We start from the raw sequence: 24,196 nt of genomic DNA, 5'->3' as shown, positions 1-24,196 counted from the left end.
AATTTTTTTAGTTGCAGCGAGTAGTGGATCAAGTATTAAGTTAATAGCGGAATTATAGATACCGAAAAGGAGATGAGTCTCTCTGATTTTTTTTTTCAATTTTTGCATCGTCGACCGTGCTATTTTCTTTCGTTTGGAGAAAGATGGTTCTTCGGGTGCGCGTTGCGACACTTCGCGAGGCGACAGTTAAAAAGAGAGTTTTGTAACTGCTTGCACTTTAGCATAATAGAGGTTGCGTTACCGTTGAACTCTTTATTGCCACGAGTGCCGGCGTGTGCCATTAAGTGGAAATCTGTTTCGAGTGCTTTCGCTCGAAATTGATATACGACGCAGCAATTGGCAACGCGGAAAGAAAAGTACAGTGTGCTTTACACTCGTCAAGTGTTGCTTACAATTTACAAGCGAAAAATTTGTGTCGGGAAAATGTATATCATGCAGTAACGAAAAAAAAAAACGATAATTACGTTTCGTGTTACAAAATGTAATGCATATATCCAGCACAAATCTGCAGTGTAGAGGGTCTTTAATCAACGCGAATTTAATCTAGTCTTTCTTGACGCCAGTCTGATTGATCATGAGAATTTACATGCATTCGCGAGGGAAACGAAATTTATAACATTCAAGTTAAATTCATAATCGTGTAAAGTAAGTAACTTAAGTACCCGTACGCTCCTTATACTTGCCTCGCCTCTCGCCTGTAGAATAGAAAAAGGTGTACCCTGCGAATTATCCCGGGTATAAGCGCGAACTTCACGGATCACACGGCGTTGAGTACCGGCGTTTGCAGACGCTCGCTCTCCGTGCCGAAAGTTGGCGCACCTTCGGATAACTAACTTTCGCCTTTAAGACGCGCGAATGTGTACATTAAGACCCTTGTACATAAGATACAGCTCAGCCATACCTCTCTCTTTCTCTCTCTCTCTCTCTCTCTCTCTCTCTCTCTCTCTTTCTCTCTCTCTCGCTCGCTCGCTCGATCGCTCGCTCTCTCCCGGCCCGATCTCGCCTCGTGCATCTTGCATCAGGTATCCTCCCCCTACCCGCCCTCCTGCGGGGGAGCGGGTCGACCGCGCCGACTGATACGGTGGTACTTCCTAATTAACTCTCTGGATTTCCTTGCACGTCTTCGTTGCAGTGTCATTATCCTCGCCCCCGAAGTCTCATAGTGCGTCGCTCGTACGCCTGCCGAGCGCGAATTGTATCGATCGACGGCGCAGCCCCTCGCGATTTGTAATAGCTCTCGAATCGATGCTCGATACGTTTGTGTCCGAGAAATAAAAAATAAAAACAGACGCAAACGTTTAGTTTCTCGCAAATATTTGCAAAGTTATTTCGGTTTTCAGATGAATGAAACAATTAACGAACATCAAAGTCAACATCAAAGTGGCTTCGGGTTTTGAAACTCTTTTAAATTTCAAAGAATCACATTGGTTTTATATATATATATATATATATATATAACTACGACGTCTCTGTTACGAGAGACGTGATTTAAGCGTGACATAAAGCCCAAGCGGCATGTCTAAAACTCGAGTATGACCTCATTGAAATGCTCGGAAGTACGCGATTCAAGAAGGAGGAAGAGGAGGGGCGCAGAGGAGGAGAGGATGGAGAAGCTTGATTTTCCACATGATGAAGAATGTCCGACGGTGTTCGGTATTTCCAACATAGTTTCCCATATCCGGATGGAAAGCGAAGTCGCCTGGGATGGCCCTCGGGTCGACGATGTCTGACGGACGGTGATCCCATGAGCGTTTCACCTATCGAAGTGGTTTCATATCTGGCAACTTTAAAGCCGCCGTCAGATGTAAAGTTGCCGTTCGCTTTCCTCACCTCCGCCTTCCTCATCCCTCTCTGCCTCTGTCGTTCATTAAGAGAATACCTGTATATTATATAGCGCGGTAACACCGTCTCATACATCCGTCGCGCTGAAACACATCTTGCTAATAAATCGCGAATATGGCACTTTATCGCGCATGATCGGAAACGAATTACATCCCCCTTGGGCAATCCTTCCTTTCCCGGCCCTCTCACCGGAAATTCGCGGATCGCCGAACCGTATTCGGATTTGTCGAAATTATTTCGTCGTCGATGCCGTATAATACGAGCCGCGGTGCCGCGAGCGCGAATTAGGCACAATCCCGGGGTATTACATTGCATAATTACATACCCACTTCATTATTGCGTATCAGGGGAGAGCGAGCGCCGAACCGCGCGCGCCGGACCCGGGCCAGGCCAGGCCAGGCGAGGCCGGATCGGACGAGCGCGCGGATGGCCGGCGGTTAAACCTTGGGCTTGGGGGGATGAAAATTCAGTTCGACGTGCAATCACCGAATTTCAGACACGTGTACGTCAGTAAATTGCCGCCGATACGGAAATATCGGACGGACGCATGAATTGCGAACATGCGTGCTCGCGAGCGCGAGCGCGCGCGCGCACAAGCGCACAAGCGCACATCAAGCGTGCGTGCGTGCGCGCGCGAGCCGAGTTCGCCGTTGCGATTATATATTTATATACGCGGGGGGATTCGATTACACGGGCACTCGGCTCTCGCGTCGATGACGTTGAACGTTATAATTTTAGCAAATAATAAATAGCCCGGGCTGGTGTGTCCTCTGCGCGCGCGGGAGCCTATCCCGGATTCGGCGTAAATATTCATGGCCGCGGTGCGTGTGCGTGCGTATGCACGCGCGCGAGGATTATTGCCGCGGATGAGCCGCGGCGGCGGCGGCGGCGGCGTGCGTGTTACGCGCCCGGTTTTAAGCGGCCTAACGTTTTTCGCGAGTTAAAACTATTGACCGGAGTGGGTGTTGCGCCCCCGCGAAATTGTGGCACGTTGGCGGCCGTAATGCGCGCATTTCCATCCCTACCGCGGATAATACCGGCTTTCGCTGCGAGAGAACGCCGATCGACGACTTGTGGATTACCTCTTTCCGCATATGGCTGGCCGCGACGGCCGTGTGTTAATGCGATTCGTCACCCCGATGCGTGCGTACGGTTTTTTTCCCCGTACTTGACTTCGTACAGTTGTTTTACCAATTTTCTCCCTTATCGGAGCCTTTATAAAAGATCCAAATACATACAAGTAGGTAATATCTACTGTCAAAGAATTTTTCTCATATAGAGATTCTTTGCTTGAAATTTCTATAAGTCATTTTTTCGTGGTAAAAATTTGACGGAAGACTATAATTTATTCAAAATTTTGATTGTCTGTTTTAAAAGATTTTGTGATTTAGCCTTGACTCTATTATCATCTCATACGTAATCGCGTAATCTGTAATTCTCCAAACTTTAAATACGCTTCACTCTTTTTGTTTCAGGTCGGACTGTGGGTGTAAATGAAGGGGAGGAACCGCAACAATTCTGGCAGCCTGAATCAACTCTTCGCTTGGTAAGTAATACACAAGCCATTTTGAAAAAAATAATGACGCTCATCCAAGAGCCGTACCGCGTACAATTAATATTTGTTTGCGTGCAGATGTATGAATTCTTTAAACATGACGCGCATTGCCCGAGGAACATATTGCATGTGGCTGTATACACACTCGATTTTTTTTTTCAAATAATGTATACAACGAACGAGCGTTTTCGCATATTCGCGTCCTATCGCGTGTTATTCTTACATACGTCCCAATGCGGCGCGGTGTATCGCGGCTGCGACTGTGTGACAAATTCAACCAGAAATATCGCTAAGTCCACAAACGTTATCCTCGTGTGCGAGAAAAACAATGGGGTGGGGGAAGGGAGGGGGAGGGAGAAAGCTCGTCCCTTTGCCGAATGCCGCGCGTATACGCACGATGAAAATGCAAATTCGGGAAGAATGCGCGCGCGTGCATGCGTGTGTGTACGCGTGCATACATACATCGCGCGCGACGCGCGTGCTAGCCGGGAATATTCGACAAACGAATGATACGGTTCAAAACACGATCTGCAGTGATTCGCAAAGCATAGAGAACAGCCGTCGATAAAACACCCGGAAATAGGATATTCTTGTCCCCCTTCGAGACTCTATGTTATAGTAGTCAGGCTGGGATGGATGGATGCACGTTTGATATACTGTCTACGCCGATCGATCACGCACCCTGTGCTCTACTCTCCTCGAATTCACAAACGAGCAAATGAAACGAATATATACCTCGGATGTGCGGGCGGGGATTCGCGTCGGAGGATCGCGGTCGAAATTTGCGGCCGCCCGTTCAACCCTGACGGATTCTTCACCGTTAACCGCGCGGTCGCGCGTGATTTTTATAGCGCAAGCTGACGTGAAACACAAAATATTATATTATGTCTACAGCGTCGGTCGTTTAGGTGTAAAAAATAGCGGTCTACGTTGAGACGAGATAATCGAAGGGAATGCTCCTCGAACGAATAAGTCAAGTTGATGAATACGAGTCCCTTCTCAGGCTTATGGGGGATTCTCTCCCAAGAATTGACAAAATTTAGTAGCCCAGTTTCTCTAGCCAACCGCATCTCGCAACCCACTCTCGCGGCTTCGCCACGCATCCGATTAATCTTGGTATCATTAAAGTATACATAAACGAGCGGCCGTCGGGGGTCGCCGTTTCAATTATTACTGAACTGCCTTCTGCCAGTCAGCCGGAAACGCAGCTGCTTGCGGCGGCGGCGGCGGCGGCGGCGGCGGCGGCGGCAGCCTGATTTCCCGCGCCGCGAGTGTATATCGCGCGGAGCTTGGAATTTCGGCGCAGGGCGAGGTCGGTCTCGAGGAGGATATGGGCCTTGCATCGTTTATGACGGGTTTCTGATTCGGAGATGAGTGTACGTGGGACGCATAAGATAGGGTCTCACCTCGGCAAATCTGCACGTGACCCTAATACGGGTTACCGCGCCACCCGGATTCGCACGTTCCCATGTGCATCCTAAAATCTAAACACTCCTATATGAGTCGGGGCTTTGGTCGGCCGCACTATCGTGCACACGTAGTTGCATATACACACACACATACACACACACACACACACACACATACTCTTACATATCCGAAACGAGATACATATAATGCATCCCTGACGTATATGACGCATATATGTACCTTCACAAAAGTGGCTTTAGTCATTTCCAGGAGACAAACTATCGAATCCGCGTCGTTATTCCGCAAGTTAGATCGCTCTCTCTCTCAATTTCTTTTTCCCTGCGCTTTGTACTCGATTTCTATTCGAACCCGGATCGAAATTTTACGCTGGTCGTGATGTTCATTTACCATTCTGAATTTTCATAAATAAAAAACCCTTCTCGTCTTTCTTTTCAAACAATCGAAGTACTTTTGGCTATAAAATGCATATATATTATACTATTTTAATATTTTAACGATTAATTAAAGTATTAGTCTTTACTTTTAAATAATGAAGAAATATAAATATTAAAGTTATAATAATTTTCAAATTACTAATAGTCAAAATTGACAAAGATTCATGTAGAATTTGTGCGTTCGGATATACAACTCTATTTACAACACATTTTTTATATGATTTATTATATGATTATTAGACAGATGATGTATTTTTATTGTTTAACGATATTTTGAGTCTTTATGAGGAGATACGTCGCAAGGCACAGGTCACAGATGTCTCATCACATAAAACTCGCTGCATTAAATTTACAATTGAGACATGCGCATTGCGGTTGTTGATTAAACATATAAAACTATATTTTTACGGATTAACTTGATATTGTTTAAACTGTTAGTCATTTCTAATTTTGTGCTTAATCTTTCACACATATGAAACGGTTACAAACATTAAACTGACGGACTCTCAATCATGATGTACAAATATCCAGATGCAATATGTACGCTCTGGATATCAAAACTGATGCGACTTTATATAGCATTTAGGGCACTGTGTATATATACACACAAGTTGTTTACTAAAAGCAAATTGTAACTGCTATGTGTAAATTATTTTATCTTTTTTCTTTTAAATGTTAATTTAAATGGTTGATTAATTACTCCAAATAGGATTATTAAACGTAATGTAAATAAAATTTATTTGTTTTTATAAAAAAAATACTTATAGTAAATTTGTTTATCATTATTAGATTTTTCTTAATTCTTTGCGTTTTACACATACAGAAATTGTATGATTTAATAAATTAAGAAAATGAGATTAATGGTTCATTTTTTGGGACAATATAATCTTATTTTCTTGTTTATCAAAATCATAATTTTACAAACTTATACAGTTTCATACCTCTCGAAAATGTTTAGAAAGATGTAACAATAATGCATATACATTAATTTACACATTTTTTATTAAGACACTTTTTTATTAAGACACTTTTTTATTAAGACAAAAATATCTTACGTTTTATTTCTTAAGTAAATATTAGATTCAATTATTTCTGAAATTTATATATTTTTACTTAAAAGAGGTATTAAATAATTTACGTATAACAGTCAAAATTTGCTATTAGTAATGCATAGAAGTACGTAAATTAATTAAACTGCAGCATATTTTTTGAATTGGGTTCCAAGTTACAATATCTCTATTATATTTTATTCATACCTCATATTTTATGGATATTGCGTATTATAAGTTATATTATATATTATATGTTAATATGTAGTGAGTGTATATATATTTAAAATAGAAATGAGATTGTTATTTACAAAACGCGGCAGAGAAAAATAGTAAATATTTAGAAATATATATTGATTTATTTTTGCTTTATTCCTCTTCTTCTTTTATTAAAATTTTATTAAACTTTTCTTGCATTTAGTTTGTCTATATGTTTTTAAGATTAAATATTATATATTTTGAGAGAAGAAAAATATCCAATCATTTTTTAAATATATGTACATGTCACAAGCAAAACCAAAAGCATTCGGAAATATTTTTAGAATCAGCATAATTTAATTAATCTGTTAATAAGCAATATTGTGATAAGTTAAAAACGATTATTAATTATATTTATTCTTCTAATCGATCAATTTTATCAATAATCTTTTGTACTTGTTTATATTTATATTGATTATATATATATATATATATATATATATATATAGGTATATATATACATATATAATAGTTAATAAATTATTTTATTCACATTGGATATTTAATGGATTATATTCCAAAATTTAATGTTTATTTTCTGAATATGTTTAATAACGTAAGAGTAAATCAATATTTAATATTGTTTTACATTTTTACGACGTTATTTACATTTAGAAAGCAGATATAAAATTTGAAATGTAATCTATTAAATATTTTTGTATTATATTTTTTACTTTATATTAAATTGTAGCATAAAAATACTTTATATAAGATAAAATTAACATATTAATATGTGATAGAAATAGAAAGCGATTAAGTGATAAAAATGATTTCTTAAACGAAACTACAAGTTCTATAAGTGTAATATAAATTTCTAACGATGACGACGACGACGAAACTATATGTGATTAGTTGTACGGAATTAGAATTGATTTATTGGATGGAAATTTATTCACGAACTAAATTGTGACATGAGTTTATCATGTCACTTTACAGAAGAGTATATTTAGAAAATGATTAAACATGAACAGTTATTTTCGGTCTATACAAAGTGTAAAGAAGAGAATTGATTAACGAAACTGTGCCAAAATGTGCTGGACATCGAAGTGATATACGGTATTAAGATTAGCACATCAGTACAATCACTTGTACATTCTAATCGTGAATCTCGCGTACTATTTGTACAAAACAATCGCGCAGCATGACGCTGCATCCGGTGTTTATCAAGATATGGGCATGCAAGTGGGCTATCTTTTTCGTGGACACGGACGAATGCTGATGCAGCGACGAGATCTTCGGTATATACCCGGTGGCTCAATGTCTGGAGGGGAGGGGGGAGGAGGTCGTGGTCGACTGGCCGGTCAGTCGCTGTTGTTTTATTCAAGAAGCTGAATATTGAAACGAGAGTCAATACCGGCCATCCGTTTCCACGCGAAGGAAAACGGATGCGCTTATATCCTCGCGCTTGTATGAATGCGACCGGAAGCTGCGTCTTTATGTGGAAACACTCTTCCGCCGCGTCGGATCGCTTGCTCTCGATTGCAGTCGTTTTGTAAGCGGCAAATTATCTGCTTGGCTAATTGATCATCCTAACGTTGGTGATTAATTACCGTGTTGTTGACGACGTTTGTCTAATGAGCGTTGAATCGCGTTATCGTTTCAAGCTGTATGGTTGATCGTCGATGTATGACGCTGAAATGTAATATTTCCGATATATATGAAAAATTAGATTCGTTATTGAAAAAAAAAAATTAATCAGAATGAATTCTTTATTAATATTATATATTTTTTTACACAACTTTATTATATAATGATACGATTCATTCATTGTTCTCCTATAATGGAAATATAGCACTCGTTATAAAATTAGATATGACATTTAATACCTATTATTGATCTTCTCTAGTCTATGTTATCATGTTTTAATGGACAGTTTTTTTTTATTCAACGGGTTACCGAAAGGCTTTCTTAAAATATTGAGGACTTATCCGACTTCCAATAATAAAAGGTCAGGCACTATATCGAACGTAACATCTTAGCTTATGCATTCGCTTGCTTCTAGACGATACTTTGACTACTTAACATGATTGATCGCTGAATTTGTTTTTAAGCACGATCAATCGAAGCGCAGCACTTACGCATTTGATTGATGGATTTCTTGGAAAGAACGATATAAAAGATGTAAAATTAAATTTTTTTCCGGTAAAATTTTATGAAGCGGGCGGATAATTAATAGGAAACATAAACCGAATAATGCAAACAATAAACGCATATCTCAGGTTTGTCAAAATTTTTTCCATGGATTGTAACAGAGTCAGTAATTTCTTATCAGCTACGTTCGCTTAGTTAAATTGCCGATCAAATGTACAATTGGCGAAACGTTCATTCTCGTTGACGAGGGTTTCCTAATTCCTACGACATCCTGCATTATCCGTCCTGTATTAATGGCGACAATAAGAGGACGCACCGGCTGACAACATCATTAAAGGCTCGGTGACAACCGAGGAATTAGGGTGGCTATAGTATTTAGCGAAACGTCACAGTAGGGTCGTAAGTTTAAACCTTACCCAAGCGAGCGTGCATTAGTATTACTGACTAAGCTCGCGCGAATGTAGAGTGTATAAGCGGTTTCTATTATTCATATTAAATTTACGCGTATTATTTTTATCCTAAATAAGAATTTTGTAACTTTTTCAATGTTTCGACAAATTAACAGAGTCGTTCTAAAATCGAGAACTTTTCTAATATATCTGATACGTATTTAGATCAAGCAAACGAGCACGAACAAGCATGAATGAAGAACTTATTTTAATATACAGTATTGTATCCATTTACCAAAGCAAATCGTTCATTCGTGTTCGTTCGCATTCGTTTGCTTGATCCGGCTTAAGGTGCTTCACATATACATATGAGTACAATACGCGCTTTCTATTGACTATATATATATATATATATATATGCTAAGATCGAGGTGGATTTCCGGAAGAGAATATCTGATGGTACTGTGAAGATATTCAGACAGCTGTGACACAACACGGTTCAGGGAGAGTACTTTAAAAGACACTTACGGGAACTGTATCACATATGTCAACACCGGATCGAGACATTCACAAGGGGGATACTCTGAGAATAGAAAGGGAGAGATATAGGGCGGGAACCCGGTCTGTTTTATCGAGATCCGTTCAGCCTGAAAAAATTTTTCTAATGCGATCAAGAGAGTATGACGAATCGTATAGTGGACGCAACGCTCTGCTAAGGCCGCTCTTCCGTCCACCTTCCTCACCTGTCAGTGCATTATCTCGCTGCGTTTGCCACCCCTCCACACAAACATCGCATATATATATATATATATATATATATACATACGTATTACGGATATGTGCGTCTCCCCTGCGTGTACATACATCCCTCGCCGCTCTCGGGAGCTATTGCGAAACGTTCCGCGTCTGAACACGGTAATGTAAGTTTGAGCACGGGCGCGTGGCTGTAGGATGTTACAAACATGTCCATGGATATATCCTAGCTTCTCTCGCCGTCAAGTTCGTGAGCCGGGGTCGGACGGGGTGACGGTGGGACGGCGGGGGAGGGGGGAGTACCAATGGCGAGCGAAGTTACGGCCGATAGACATGCCGAACTCGCGCACGCAAGAATCGTCTTACCCGATGTTCGCGGGATGCGCCAGTTTGACGAAATAATGCACGACGCCCTCCTTCCCCACGTTGGAAAGTGCTACCTAAAGAAATCATGTGCATAAAGTAGAACTCCGTTTATCCGCACTACATTTATACGAACAAGTTTTCCCTCAGTTCCAGATGTATATGGAACTAGCGGCTGAGCTCTTATTATCCGTGCTCGACTTCGGTATTCCGAACGTCAGCTTCTATCATCATTCATTTGATTATCGGAACTGTCTTGTCCCCCCTGCCCCTCCCCTCCAAACATACTCCGGATAAAGTCTTATACGCGAAGTTATGTACATACTGTGACTTTCCCTTATTAACACACATGCGTATATATAATAAGAAACATATTTGAGGTGATGTTCATCGCCTTTTTTGTGGAAAATATACATGGTGGCCGAAGTAAAGTGCCCGGGAGGGGTGGAGGAAAAAAAAAAGAAAAGACCACGATAATCCATTGTATCGAGTCCTTTGACTTTGTCGTAACGATCCACGATAAAACGTGCGAGAGCGATTTCGATACCGGCTACGTACACTTTTAAGTTCGTTAACGTTCAACCAACGCGACTACGTAGGACGTACACTTTTGCCCGGTGTATTTTCGAGAGGCAATTTCCTTGCGATTGGTTCAGAATGGTTCCATTACACAAGGATATCGATGCGGCTGTGTGGCCCGCGCGATGGAATACTGCCACTGCGCGAAATTCGATCTACAATCTGCACTCTCTGCCGTCGTACACTTCTATACAGTCCGTATAATTGGCGGAGACACACGGCACACGCGTATAAAGATATTCCGCAAACAGACGCGTTGTTCGCGCGTTATAATTAACCGCGAACTCTTACCCTCTCACGTTCGATTTAATCCTGACCAATTTTTCTCTCGATTAGAATCAGGAAGAATTATTCAAGTACGTTAAAGAAATCATTCTCAAGTAAGTCACCCATATAAAGCATAGGGGAGACCGGGGGCTTGTTGGCACAAGAGACAAGTTGGCATTGCGTTTTTATGTATTTCTGGCTAGAGAAATAATGAAAAAGTTACCGTAAAATATTTCTTTTGTAACATAGATACTTATAGTATACTTTTCTCTAAGTTTTGTTTAAATCAAATAGATATTTCAACAAAGAAAGTATTTCACTTATTGCAAAGAAACGACACAATATACAGAATCGTTCCTGGCATGAAAATATAGAGAAAAGGTCTTCTTTCTATCATATTAGTATAGTTTAATAATAAATTGTTTCTTTTTAAAAAGTCGAATGTCTGAATTGTGAAAACTGTGCCAACGAGTCCCGATCTTCCCTACGTCGAAATTGGGGAATCGGTATTAAATATAAATGCGACATTATTCTCGGTGGGATTAATTTTCGCGACGTGAAGATTTCAGGACACCGTCTCCAGATCAAGAAAGTCTAGTAACAAGCAACCGGGAATTCCGCGGGTATTGAAATTAAAGTTGGTTGATTACTTTCTTAACTATCAGATGCAGGTCTTACAATCCCGATCTTTCTCGCAGCGATCAGTTCAAGCTGTCGTAGAATAATTTCTCGCCGTCCTGCGTTTAGACAAACATTAGCGCGTTTGTGCGTTAACCGTAACGGATTACGTTCTACTATAATGTAAAACACACGGAGTCGCGCGCTGAAAACCGTTATACGACCTCCGTTATAGCCATAACGCGGATTTATGACGTATACACCCGGCAATATTTGCAGCGAATTTGTCATTTCGCCATGATGTTATTACTTTCTTGTTGCTCGCGGCGAACAATGGCACCGCGCCGCCTAAACCAAGAAAAACGAACTTTAAACATGCGAGGTTCGAAACGGGTAAGCCGCGATAATATGTAGCCCACAGTGCGTTCCACGCGGGGAGATAAATGGAGAAATTATTTCGGATGCGATAGCACGCGCACAAAAAACCAGGATCGATATGCGCATAGGGCTCGCTACTCTCGATATGGATATACGTTCAAATTTAAACTATTATTTTTGTATAACTGTACAATATTACAAACATTACCGAAATCTCTCTCAAAATATTATTTCGATCGTGTTTTTTGTTCAATAAGTTAACCTGCGTTCTACGAAACGTTAAACACAATTCTATTGTCTTTTCTTAATCGCGTAACTCTTCTTTTCTTCGGTAAAGAAAATACTCAATTTCGCGATTGTTCGCAATACGTCACGGATGATCAGCTATATCGCGTAGATCGCTCGGTGATAAGATATTCGCGTACGCGCGATTATGTACCCCTCCCGTAAACTGCCTAATCGCTCCTGTCACGTTTTGCATCTCACAGTCAGGCGCGTAGTTGACTGAGGACATTATCAACAAAAGCACTTTGCTAAAGGGCTCTTACAATTTTGCACGTGAGTATACGTGACACTGACTTTACGCGAAGTCGAGAATATGGGACCGTCTTTTACATGAGCGCCTATTACAGACGCCGCACTCGTAGTCTGGTATCGCCTTAGGAGATTGCAGGATCAACTTGAGATCTAATGGGGTCTCAACCTATCTACGTTATACTAAAGCAGGCTTGTACCCGGCAAATCGGCCGTCACATCTCCCGTATTCGTTATGCGAACTTGATTAGAAATGATAAAATATACATTTACCGGCGTTACTGAGTACTAATCCTTAATGTTATTAATAACAATGGCACGGCCATAAGGAACTTTTCCGCGGGACATTATTATCGTCGGGATAATAATTCTTGGCGGAGATGGAGACTTCAGAAACGTGTCTTGAAACAAAGAATCACGCGGCACAATGTAGAGCTTGTTAAGAAAAGTTGCCGTGAACTTTGCGTTCAACGTCTACGAATTAACTACGCTTCGAAACGTGACTGATAAAAAATATAGTAACGACTATCACTTTGAGAAGTTCCATTTGTCGTTACAAGTCTCGAAGATATCGAGATGTATGTTTTGTATTACTATTTTATTACACACCTGCATTTAATTATGCCGATATATGATTAAAATATTAAACTGCAATGTTTAAAGCATTAATTAAAATGTTTATTTTTAAATCGCGTTCGTTCGCGCGATATATATGGTTCATATATAGATAGTTTAGTAAGGAGAAAAGAATATTTTGTCAATGCAGTTGCGTTCATTAATAACCGTCGACTGGCCTCTGCAAAGTGAAGGTCCTTCCGCACATGGACCACCACTTATAGATAAAGCTGAAGGATCGATCCAAAGAATCCCCTCCATCCTCGAACACACGCAAGCGCAGCGACACGGCCACCGTGTTTATTTTACATATCTTATGAATGTGCGAACACTCGCAAACGACGGCCAATTGACTTGTTAATTAATAGTATATATAACTGATGCTGATTTTGGAAATTATTACATTGGACATTATAATACAATGATGTCTGTTAGCCTACTTTACAATGCACATTGCAATGTTTTATTCAACCGTTAAATATCACAAGCTATAGTCGATGTTTTTTTATTTAAGAAATTGAAAATTAGATTAGATTTTTATGGATTACGTTCCTAATTTGAAAGGTTAATTTTAAAAATTCTGAATTGTTTTAATGCTAGCCGCACTAATTTCATTTACTGTTATATATTTATTAAAATATATGAATATATTTATCAATTAATTTTATATTATAAAATTGTAATAAGTAACATAACATTTTCTCGAAGATATTAATTAATCCGCTTGATTCTACGCGCCCACTCACAAAATTCAAAAATATTAAGATGTAAAATCCGCCGAATGACGAAACTTTTGTGTATATCTTTTGTACGATGAATCGCAAACTGGCTCACTTCTGACGAAATGTTTCGTACATATGTATATTTTTCGGTCGAACGTACTTATTCGGTAACTTATACCTATGTGGCCTGGCCGCATCTGAATGTTAACAGGCCCCCAGTCATAAGGTATTCCGGAAACGGATGCGGATTTTCTAGAGGATCCTCGCGAATTTCTCTATTTCACGGACGATTTGTCCTCGGCGGAGGCGGGCTTTGTCGCGCGGGCGGCGCAGGTCCACTATATACGAGCGAGCAGACGCTGAAATCGACCTCAACTGGCTCGTCATCATCTCGTTCGCCGATTTTACTCCGCTGAATTGATCCGCAACATCGTAAATAGCTCGTCGTTAAGTCTCTCGCTCTTGTGAAACTATAATTCGCATTGGATTTTTCTGGCTGAGAAAACGCGCGCTCTTTCTTCGTAAGAGCGGGCTTGCTGAGATCATTATTGCATCGAGAAATGAATGATGGCAATTCAATGCAATCTCGCTATTAGTCTTTAAAGAAAATTACTCGAACTACTTCTTGCTTATTTTCACGGCAAATTACATAGTATTTTTGTTTCTTTTAAGTCAGTACGTGCTTCCTTCGTTACAAAATCAATATGATAAGACGATTCTTACATATTTCTCATTATTTACCTGATTCCCTTTCTTTGAAGCGTAGCGCTCATTATTTTACGAATTGAGCAAATATCTGATTGTCGGTTTAAACAGCTGCGAGATCCTTCCTCAGTGGACTTTCATGCAAAACATTATGTGCTTTGTGCGAGGAAAAGTCGGGAGTCATTTGTCTGCCAATGGCGCTGCTTTCGGTCAGCTTTAAAACTTCTTTGGTGATAGTTTGTCGAACAGCGGGGCGAACAAGCGTGGGATACTGAAGGTTCCCTCGTGCCAACTTCGACTCGGGAAAAGCAGATAAATCAATTGCTTTCCACGCGGCTTGAATACATATACTTTAGTTTAACGCATTTTTTTTCAGCGCGAGATGCGAAACACGAACGATTAATCCATAGTTTTTAATGTACAATGTAAGCGCCTTATATATTTAGCAATATTTAAAATTGACATTTATCATTTTATGTGAGATCTTTATCAGAAGCAGTACTGTAATTACAAAGGTCCGGTAAAGTTTCGACAATTCGAAGAATAAATTTCGACAAGTTTCGACTTGATTTGGGGCTGAAGACTTATTTGAATTATAAAAAACTTAGAATTATTCGGAATTATTAAAAAAAAGTATGAAAAAAAGGTAATTAAAAAACACTTTTGAAAACTTACAATAAAGCGTACTTTTATTCGCGATCACACATTTAAACTACCTCAAAAACCGCGGTGATTTTCTAGAAGAGTATCTATCAATACTTTTCTTAAAGCTGGAGCGCCTCAGACTCTATAGAGTTTTTGAACTATGCAGACTTACGATGTAACTTTCGCTTTTCGTTTCTCTTTTATTATCTTACGAATTCCTCTTGTACTTTATCACACAAAGATTTCGACGGCGCAGTCTTTACTTTTATTAATCCGCGACGTTGTTATTGAAGGTACATTATTGTTCGAACAGGCAAATTTGCAGTTGATATCGTCCAGAAGATTTCGACGCTGACGCGAAACTACCGTAATATCGTAGCGCGGATGTATAAAGATGTAAAATTAACCGGGCAAAGTTCGCGAAACTGACGTTCCCATAATTAGATTCAACGGTGTGAAAGGGCGACGAAGGGCAGCGAGAAACTTGCCCCGATCTACCGCGGGGCGAGTGATTATAAAATCCGCCTGCAGGCGGTACCGCAAGTTCCTGATCTTTCACATCTTTTACTATAGCTATTTACATACGTTCCCGTATCGCGGAAATTTCCGACGTTTCTCAAGTGCATATTGTTTCGAAAGGTTTTGCACGATCGCGCGCGGGGGTTAATAGAATTACATTCGCGTTCGCGTTGTGTGAGAGGCGCGACGTATTTTACGAGCGGTCGAAATGTCGGACAATCGTGAAACATTTTTACAACCGCGCGATAACACACACGGCGCAGTTTCGCAGACAGAAGTATCCGCGAGTGTATCCGGTGAACGCTAGTATCGTAATTCGAAAACCGTAACGCTAAAATAAAACAATCGTGGATTAATTAAGAATTAAAATGACGTGCTTACCGCGCTTGGCTTATAGATATTACTTGGGGATAAATTCTCGCGTTTATATACGTCGGCCGATCGAGACGAGAGCCCGCGATCCCTCCGGCACATAAATTTATGCTAAATTATAATGATCGGATGAATTCTTATCTCGATATTCCACGTTATATCGTGGCGTACGTGCGCGGAAGCGCAGGAAGCGGTTCACGGAGAGAGAGAGAGAAAGGGGGGGGGGGCGGGAGAGAAAGAGAGAGAACGAGAGCGAGTGAGGAAAAAAGAAGTCGTTATACGTCGAATCTCTCGTGCATCGTTTGATCCCTGGCTCCGAGACGGCGATGCCGGTGTACGTACAGCGGCGCGGGTATATACGTCCGTAGAAAATGAAGGAAGTACCTTTGACGTTAATATTTCCCTGGTATCGGCGGGCACGTTTCTGTAAACCGTGAGGCATTAAAAGTAATACATAATTATTCACGGTTCATTTCGTTTTCCCATTTCCTATATATGGCACATATGTGTGCACGTATACGTGGGGGACATGGGCGTGTGCAGGCGTGTGCGACGAGCTCCGATCTCACCGTCGCCGGCAGCTCGTGCACCAAAGGGGGACAAAGGAGCGCGGTATAGGGAGAGAAAAAGAGCAAACCGTGGGTGGGTTTTAGAGCGAGGGTGGTGGCGCGATGGTGGCGGAGACGAGACTTGACTGTCTGCAGGCTTGTTTCCGCGCGCTTTGAGCACATGCATTTTGCTCTCTCTCTCTCCCTCCCTCTCTCTTTCTCTCTCTCTCTCTCTCTCTTTTTCCTCCCTGCAAACCGTGGACGTACCAGCAGCGAGCGAGTTAACCAGCTCGCGAGTACGGCGAAAATAACGCCGTGAAAATCCGCTTAAGCGGAAACAGCCCGTCATCGTATTGATCCATGCCATTACCGTTCCGCAGAAATGAAAGATGAAACAAAAAAAAGGGGAGAAAGAAACAAAAAAAGAGAAGAAAGAAGAAAAGGAAACAACAAAAAGCTCATTTCGCCGGACGTGTTTGAATTTATATCGGACGGGGTGTGCGGGACGCCGACGTATCGCGGCAGTGGGATCTGTATGGGGAATTAAACGACGGCTTACAAATGCATGTATGCGATCGAGTCGCTTGCACTTCCCCGGCACGTAGGTTCAATTAGCATAACTAATATCGAGAGTGTACGTCGCCAGTGTACCTCTTTCTGTTATCACATGATATAATCCGATATTACTGTCGCCTTGCCTGGTGACATACAGTTTGTTTAGAAAATACAGATTGTACTTTTATTGAACAATTAATAGTTATTGACGCGAGACATCTGAGAAAAACTGCGGAAGATATACGGCTTGACCGCGCGTAACAATTTCTCTTGATATCATCGATTCTTTCGACGTGGTCTTACCGCACTGCCTGCCGTCACTACTTAAAACATCGCTACTTAGGGCACGGCCGGGCCGGAAGCTTTTTTTTCTCTCGGTCGAGGTCACCAATTCCCGATATGAAATCCAACGCCGCGGAAATAAACGCGGACGTTATCGGCGCAATTTTTCGCGTTTTCGCGCGTTGAACTACTATCGCCCGTGCAGGACGTCGTTGACTCCGAGTTATCTCGAACGCGAATAATTCCGACGACGCCGCCGCCGCCGCCGCCGCCGCCGCCGCCGCACCGACGTGCCATACCGCCGTCGCGTCGCGTCGAGGGCCGCGCCTGCACTCGCGGCGCACTACATTTCACTATCTCTCGTCATAGCTCGCCACGTACGTACGGTACAAACACGTGTGGTTCCGTGCCATGCCGGGTCGGAAGACGAGCCCTCGGATACACCCGGCGTGTATATGCGCCATACGAGGTGGATATATCTTACGCCTGCGGTCCGCCCACTATCTCCGATCGCTGCTTATGGCCAGACACGATCCTTCGCCGCACCTCTATTTTTCTTCCCGTAACCTTTATACCTCGTATTCTAATAAATTCCGATTTAGGTCATCGGCGCGCGTCGATGTGGGCACTCCGCGGCGGTCGGGACGATCGCGTTTTCGTTGAAAAAAGATGCAGCGAGACCGCGACGGTATTTAACTGCGCGCGGAGTTAATATACGCCAGCCAGGTATCTTGCAGCTGCCTAACGTGATTTGATGGTTGCCAATTAACGCGGGCGAATACGTTAAAGCCAAATTAACAGTCTATTTAATCTTTACGGACTGGTATTATAGGCGATTGTTGAACATTAATGCCATTTACATGATTGATTAATGCCAGCTATGTCATTAATTATCCACGGGTTCGCTACTATTGTCAACCTAGAGAATAGTCGATAATACTATGCCGATGTATGCGAACCTATCGTATCTGAATAATTAATGAATTGTGTCGCGGATTTGATTTCCTGTGGAAGCCTCTTTTTTTTCCAGGGAAATGCATCCCGTAAAAATAATCAGCTGCAAGATATTTTGTTAAATTCGATTTGATTCGAACTCTTGATTGTTAGCAACTATAGGCACGTCGCCGAATACGAAATATGCCGTTTTGTGCCGAAACGGCCGACTTTTGGAAACTACTTAAAGTCTCTCGTCGAAGTGACACATGTCGATGATGTATGTCGTCGGCAGTGCGCGTGGCGGAACGTGAAAGCACGCGCGCGTATTGGGAAGGGTATATTGTTCCTCTTAAAAATGTCCCCGATGATGGAGGGAAAGACTTTCGGTATTCGACTTATTTCGTTCGAGTTATCCTTCGCATCTGTATTCGACTACACGTTCACCGCGTTTCTACAAAGATTTCCAGCCGCGCGGATTCGAGTCTCGGTGACAGCGTCTCGTTTCGACGCGTCTCGATAACACGCTGACATTAATACTTCAGTATAAAACCGTATAAGAGCCTTCTCCTCTTTCCGTTATAAAAAAAGGTCGTTCGTAACGCAAGATCCGGCCCAGTCGGACGTATGAAACAGCGGCGATCCGCGGATCGCACTCTCATTATCATTTAAATTCCCCGCCTTTGACAGATACTGCCAAGAGCGCATCCTTTTCTGGGAAAAAACACCGCCGGAAAAGGCACTCTGCCCTTTGTTGCGGACACTACCTTTTTCGAGGCATTGTAAAAGCAGTCGTGATTGGCGGGCGAGGGGAGGGGGGGGAAGAGCGAAGGAGAGCGCGAGGTTGAGGGTGGCGGCGGCGGCGGGTGGCGGGGGTGTCTAGGGGGTGGCGCGCACGCGCGCGCCGAAGGGTTGGCCGCGCCGACAGCCGCTGCCGCCGTCGACAGTCGGCATCGGCGAGCCGCGGTACCAGCGTCGTCACTCTTTTTTCGGCCCTCGCGCGGCCTCTCCGACGCTGCCGGCGAGCGCACATTTATTACGCGGCTGCGAGCAAAGGATTCACGCTTTCTTTCTCTCTTTCTCCCTCTCTCTTTCTCTCTCCACTTGCGCGAGTCAACGAGACGCGCGAGCGCGTCGCGTACTACAGCTTGAACTAGTACTACCCCTCCGTTTTTAGCCTAAAGTTAAAGCCGTCGGTGGGTCCCAGGTGTGGTGAGTGAATCGGGGATTTTTGTGGCACGACCTCCTCCGACGCGGACGGTAGACGCACCCCCTTCGATTCGGCGCACGCTACACACGGCCCTTCGTCCCACACGCGAGTACTCTCGTGACTAATCGGCGAGGCGAGTGGAGTCCGGAGCATGTAACGAGGCAGACGGGGGTGAGTAGTGGTAGTAGTCCTATCGCGCGAACCGCACTGGTGCGCACCGCGCCGCACCGGTGCCGCTTTTGCGGCCGATAATTGTTACTCAATACACTGTGGTCGTGGCGCGGAAAAGAGCACCGACCATTGCAGTGAATTTCGGAATACATCTACAGCGGTGGCGAATTTTTTATTGACGATATTCGGATTTCCGGATTTCGCGGAATTCACGATTGTTTTCTGGTCTCTCAACGATCGTTTAACGCACAATGCGCTTTCCCCGGGACATTAAAATTCTATCGCCGTATTTACCGCCTTAGTAGTTGTATTAAGGAGATGAATTTAATCCTTAATGTTATTCAAATAAAAATCGAAATCCGATAATCGAATTGAATGTTAAATGCCCGGTGAAAATATGAAGTTTTCAATGAAGTTTTCATTCGGTCTTTATTCTCCCGTGTGTTGAAAACAATGGTTATGTTCGCCGATTGAACAAATGTAAAAATAGATTTACTGCGGGAGATGTAATGAAAAGAAAGTTCAGCACCGAAACTTAGAAAGTCGGAAGACAAACTTCATTTCGACGTGGCGTTCAAGTATATAGATATTGAAAGTTTAGAACAGCCGATAGAAAGATTAAAACAAAAGTCAAATGACTGAATAATTGAACTGTTTCTGTGAATACGATTGAAATCATTTTTTTTTTTAATAATTTTTCAATACTTCGCATATGTGCGGATGACGTTATAAAAAAATTTTATGCAAAAGCGAGACAATGTTATCACGTAGATTACAATATTCAAAAATAAAAGACTCAGCACAATGATAAAAAATCGAATTTATATTGGATTTATATGAAATATAAAATTGAAGTAGAAAATTTTTGTTTTAGAGAGAGATCTAAGAAAATATAAATCTAACATAACGCAATAAAATTTAATATAATTATGTATTTAATATAATTTATATTTTCTTAAATTTTTTTTCTAAAATAGAACTCTTTTTTACTTTAATCTTATCCGAAAGCTGAAATTGTTTCTAATAAAAAGCAGGTTGTTGTATCACTGGTATTTTCTGTACAAGTAAAAATATTAGAAATATTTTTCCTAAATTCCGGTATTTGCGATATGTTTTACATTCAAATACAACTATTTACATTGCCACGCAAATAGTTATATTTGAATGTAAAAGTTTCACATTTTTGAATAGTTTATAAATGCTAGACACTTTAATTTTATAGACGTATTTTTTCCTAAAATACTTTTGCGTGTGTTTTTTAATCTTACCCAATAAAGCTAAAACAAATTGAATTCTTCCGACAGAAAATATTGTGCGTTAATATTGCTGGTATCCTGTATGTAAAAAAATATTGTTAAATTTTGTGTGAATATCTTGTTTAGTTATATGTTATCACACTCGAATATAAAGGTTCTTGTTTTCAGCGCAATGGTTATAAAAATTAAATTTTTATTTTATAGATATGTATTTTTCTCTAAAACAATATTTATCAGATTTTTTATTTTAATCTTTATTAAAACTGTGGAATTGTTGAATTTTTTTCTAACAAAGGTGAAGTGTGTTAAATTAATTTAATATTATTGATATTTTTTTATACAAACTAAAGTATCGTGAGAAATTTTTTTGTAGTATGGCAATCGCATTACGTGATCGCATATAACAGATTGCCACATTCAAATGCGAAGGGGGGGGGGGGAGGTTCATGTTTTCGGCAATGTCGGCACTCCGTATTGCACACCGCATGTTCGATCGTTCGAAGTATAATAGTTCGCGAAATATAATCGGGCTGCGGCATCGGTATGGCCGCCGTTGCAGTTTGTAATATACTGGCAGTACAATACGGTGTTTCTCAAAACTTTGAAGTGGGCTGCGGTTGCAGTTGAATTGCTTCATTAGATCTTACTTGTACCGGGGGTTAAGACCGCCCCGATATTACTATTCCGCGCGGTACAGCCGATTCCGCAATGCGAGTTCGCACATCGAATTAGCCGAATTTCCGACGCAAATGTGAAATAGCAACTTGCTGCTAGTCGTTGAAAAAGTGAATAATGTACGAAATACGAGTAGTTTTCATATTTTCAACTTTGTTCTGTATTTTAAAAAGAGCTCTTTTTTCGAATATAAGTACTATATTATTGAAAAAGTAATATTATAATTTCGGAAAGTATATTTTTTACCGGAATAAAATAACGTAATCGATAAATATCAGTCTATTTAACGTATAGGACACGAATTTTTAATCTTTGCTGTTACGTTTTGTTTTTTAATTATTATGTTAAAGAGAAAGATGTATGCATATAATTAATTGCCGTGTCAACTTAGGGTAGATGTAATTATTTTCAAGTGCAATATATAGTAGGTCCTTGATTGCTTAGATTCGCAAAAGCAGTAGTGTGCGTGAGTACGGCTTTTTTTTTTCATTCGCTTTCATATCTTTATTGGCCAGACATCGATTAAAATCGAACGCGTGTTTACAAATTTCGTGGAAGCAGTAACTATCGTTGTTCGTATTATGGCCTCGCGGCACGTGATTCCGTAGTAAAAGGGTGCGACAAATGGGTATAATTTAGTTCCCGATATCGTGCGTAAAGAGTTTGGGAACTGAACGCGCGCGTTGTTCCAATTTCGGGCGTTTTATTTGCGCCCGAGAAGATACGAAGATATATCTAATGCATTTATCGTCAAACTCACGCGACGACAGAATGGATTTGCCGCAACTGAAATTTATTATCATTTATTTCACATTATTCTGAATTTAAACTTATAACTTAAAAAAAAAGTAATTTATATTGTAAAGTTAATTTCCATCGAATTACGCATACAGAACGTATTTTTCTTCTCTCTTATATAGCTTTCATCATATTTCATAAAACTTTTTGATAGAACATAGAATCGTATTTATGCGTATACTTACAGCTAAATTTCATAATTACTATGTTAATTTTTATACTGAAATATGCAGAATATCGTACATGACTATAAATATATATGTGTCGAGTGAAAATTACTCTGAACAAAGTAGTAATAATGGCTGGTCAAATTAAAGTCCGGGCTATATGCAAAATTAGCTTTATTTCAATTAGATCATTATTATTTCGTTATGTTAAGAATTCCTAATAACGCCAATGCGAAGCTCGCGCGGGAATTCATATAATTTTTAACAGGATACGTCATTGTTTAATAAATGGGCTCGTTGTTCAATAAATTGGTTGACGGTAATACTGTGCACTTACATTCGATATTTAGTCACTGTGCGGTGATGTGTAAATAAATTTCAGATAAATTGGCCGTGTTAGCGAACGCGGAATGAATAAAATTCCGCTCGTCGCAGCGACCTTTATTAAAACTCAAAAATAGTGGTAATTTCTATAAATTTCCGACAAAAGCGCTCCGCGCTCGCGGTTGATTGAACGTACTAATTCGATATTTAATATTAACCCGATGTACCATTGAATTATGAATACAGCAGGCAACAACGGTGCACAATAATTTCGACGTAAATTGATCCGTCCGTCCGTACCGTAGGTAGGCGCGCATGCGGCGCCAATATCGGAAGTTAATTAAATACACTTCTGCATTGTAACTTTAATAATATCAAGGCCGACGCGCGTATTTAATTACGCCTAAATTCACCCGCCTCTCTGCGAGATCTTGCGCAACTGCGGTCGTTGGCCGGCCAGTAACCGTCATTAACGTTCTTAATGAAAGAGGCTGAATCGCTGAGCACGCATACCGTCGGATGGGGTTATCTTATAGAGAATAATTCCGCATAACTGTAAAAATGTTTATGGATCTCTTTTTCTCTTTCTTTCTCTTATGTTTTCTGTGTACATAAGTATTTTTTCCAAATAATTATAGCTAAAATACATTTTCCAAGTATTTGCAAAATACTGCAAATGACGAAATTAGTTTTGCCGAAAGATTAACAATAATTGCGCCACTGGGTGTACATTTGCTGCTATAGGAGCGAAGTAAGTAACCCCATTTGGCGGTACGCATGAAGTCGAGGCATGGCGTGAAGTAAAGAGTGACGAAGTGCGAGAAACAAGGTCGAAGGAATGAGAGAGGTAAAGAGAGGAGAGGGAGAGAGAGAGAGAGAGAGAGATGAAGGACGGAGGACTGCGGGAGGTACGAAGAGTGCCTTGAGTGGTCTAGTGGAGTAGCGCGAGGAAGAGTGTGCAAGGGGTAAGAGAAAAGGGGTGGCAAGGGGTGCGCCTAGGGAGTCGAGGGTCGGATGATGCCTCTGGTTCCTCCACTTTCTGCGCTCCTTTCGCTCCTTCTTCCTTCCTTCCTTCGATCCCTTCATCCCACCCGTTAGCCCTCCCGCCTTTTCTCTATCGTATCCTTTCGCGGAACATCCACTCTCGATGGGAGAGGG

The 24,196-nt window shown here is 41.2% G+C and overlaps 1 pseudogene; it reads left to right on the top strand.

The window, feature by feature from the left end:
- Positions 1–24,196, top strand: part of LOC105448286 — a 275,446-nt pseudogene that overhangs the window by 49,316 nt on the left and 201,934 nt on the right.

This window comes from Wasmannia auropunctata, unplaced genomic scaffold (genome assembly GCF_000956235.1).
Source record: "Wasmannia auropunctata unplaced genomic scaffold, wasmannia.A_1.0 LD336088.1, whole genome shotgun sequence".
In the NCBI taxonomy this organism is placed as follows: Eukaryota; Metazoa; Arthropoda; class Insecta; order Hymenoptera; family Formicidae; genus Wasmannia; species Wasmannia auropunctata.
This window is presented reverse-complemented; position numbering and strand designations above follow the sequence as displayed.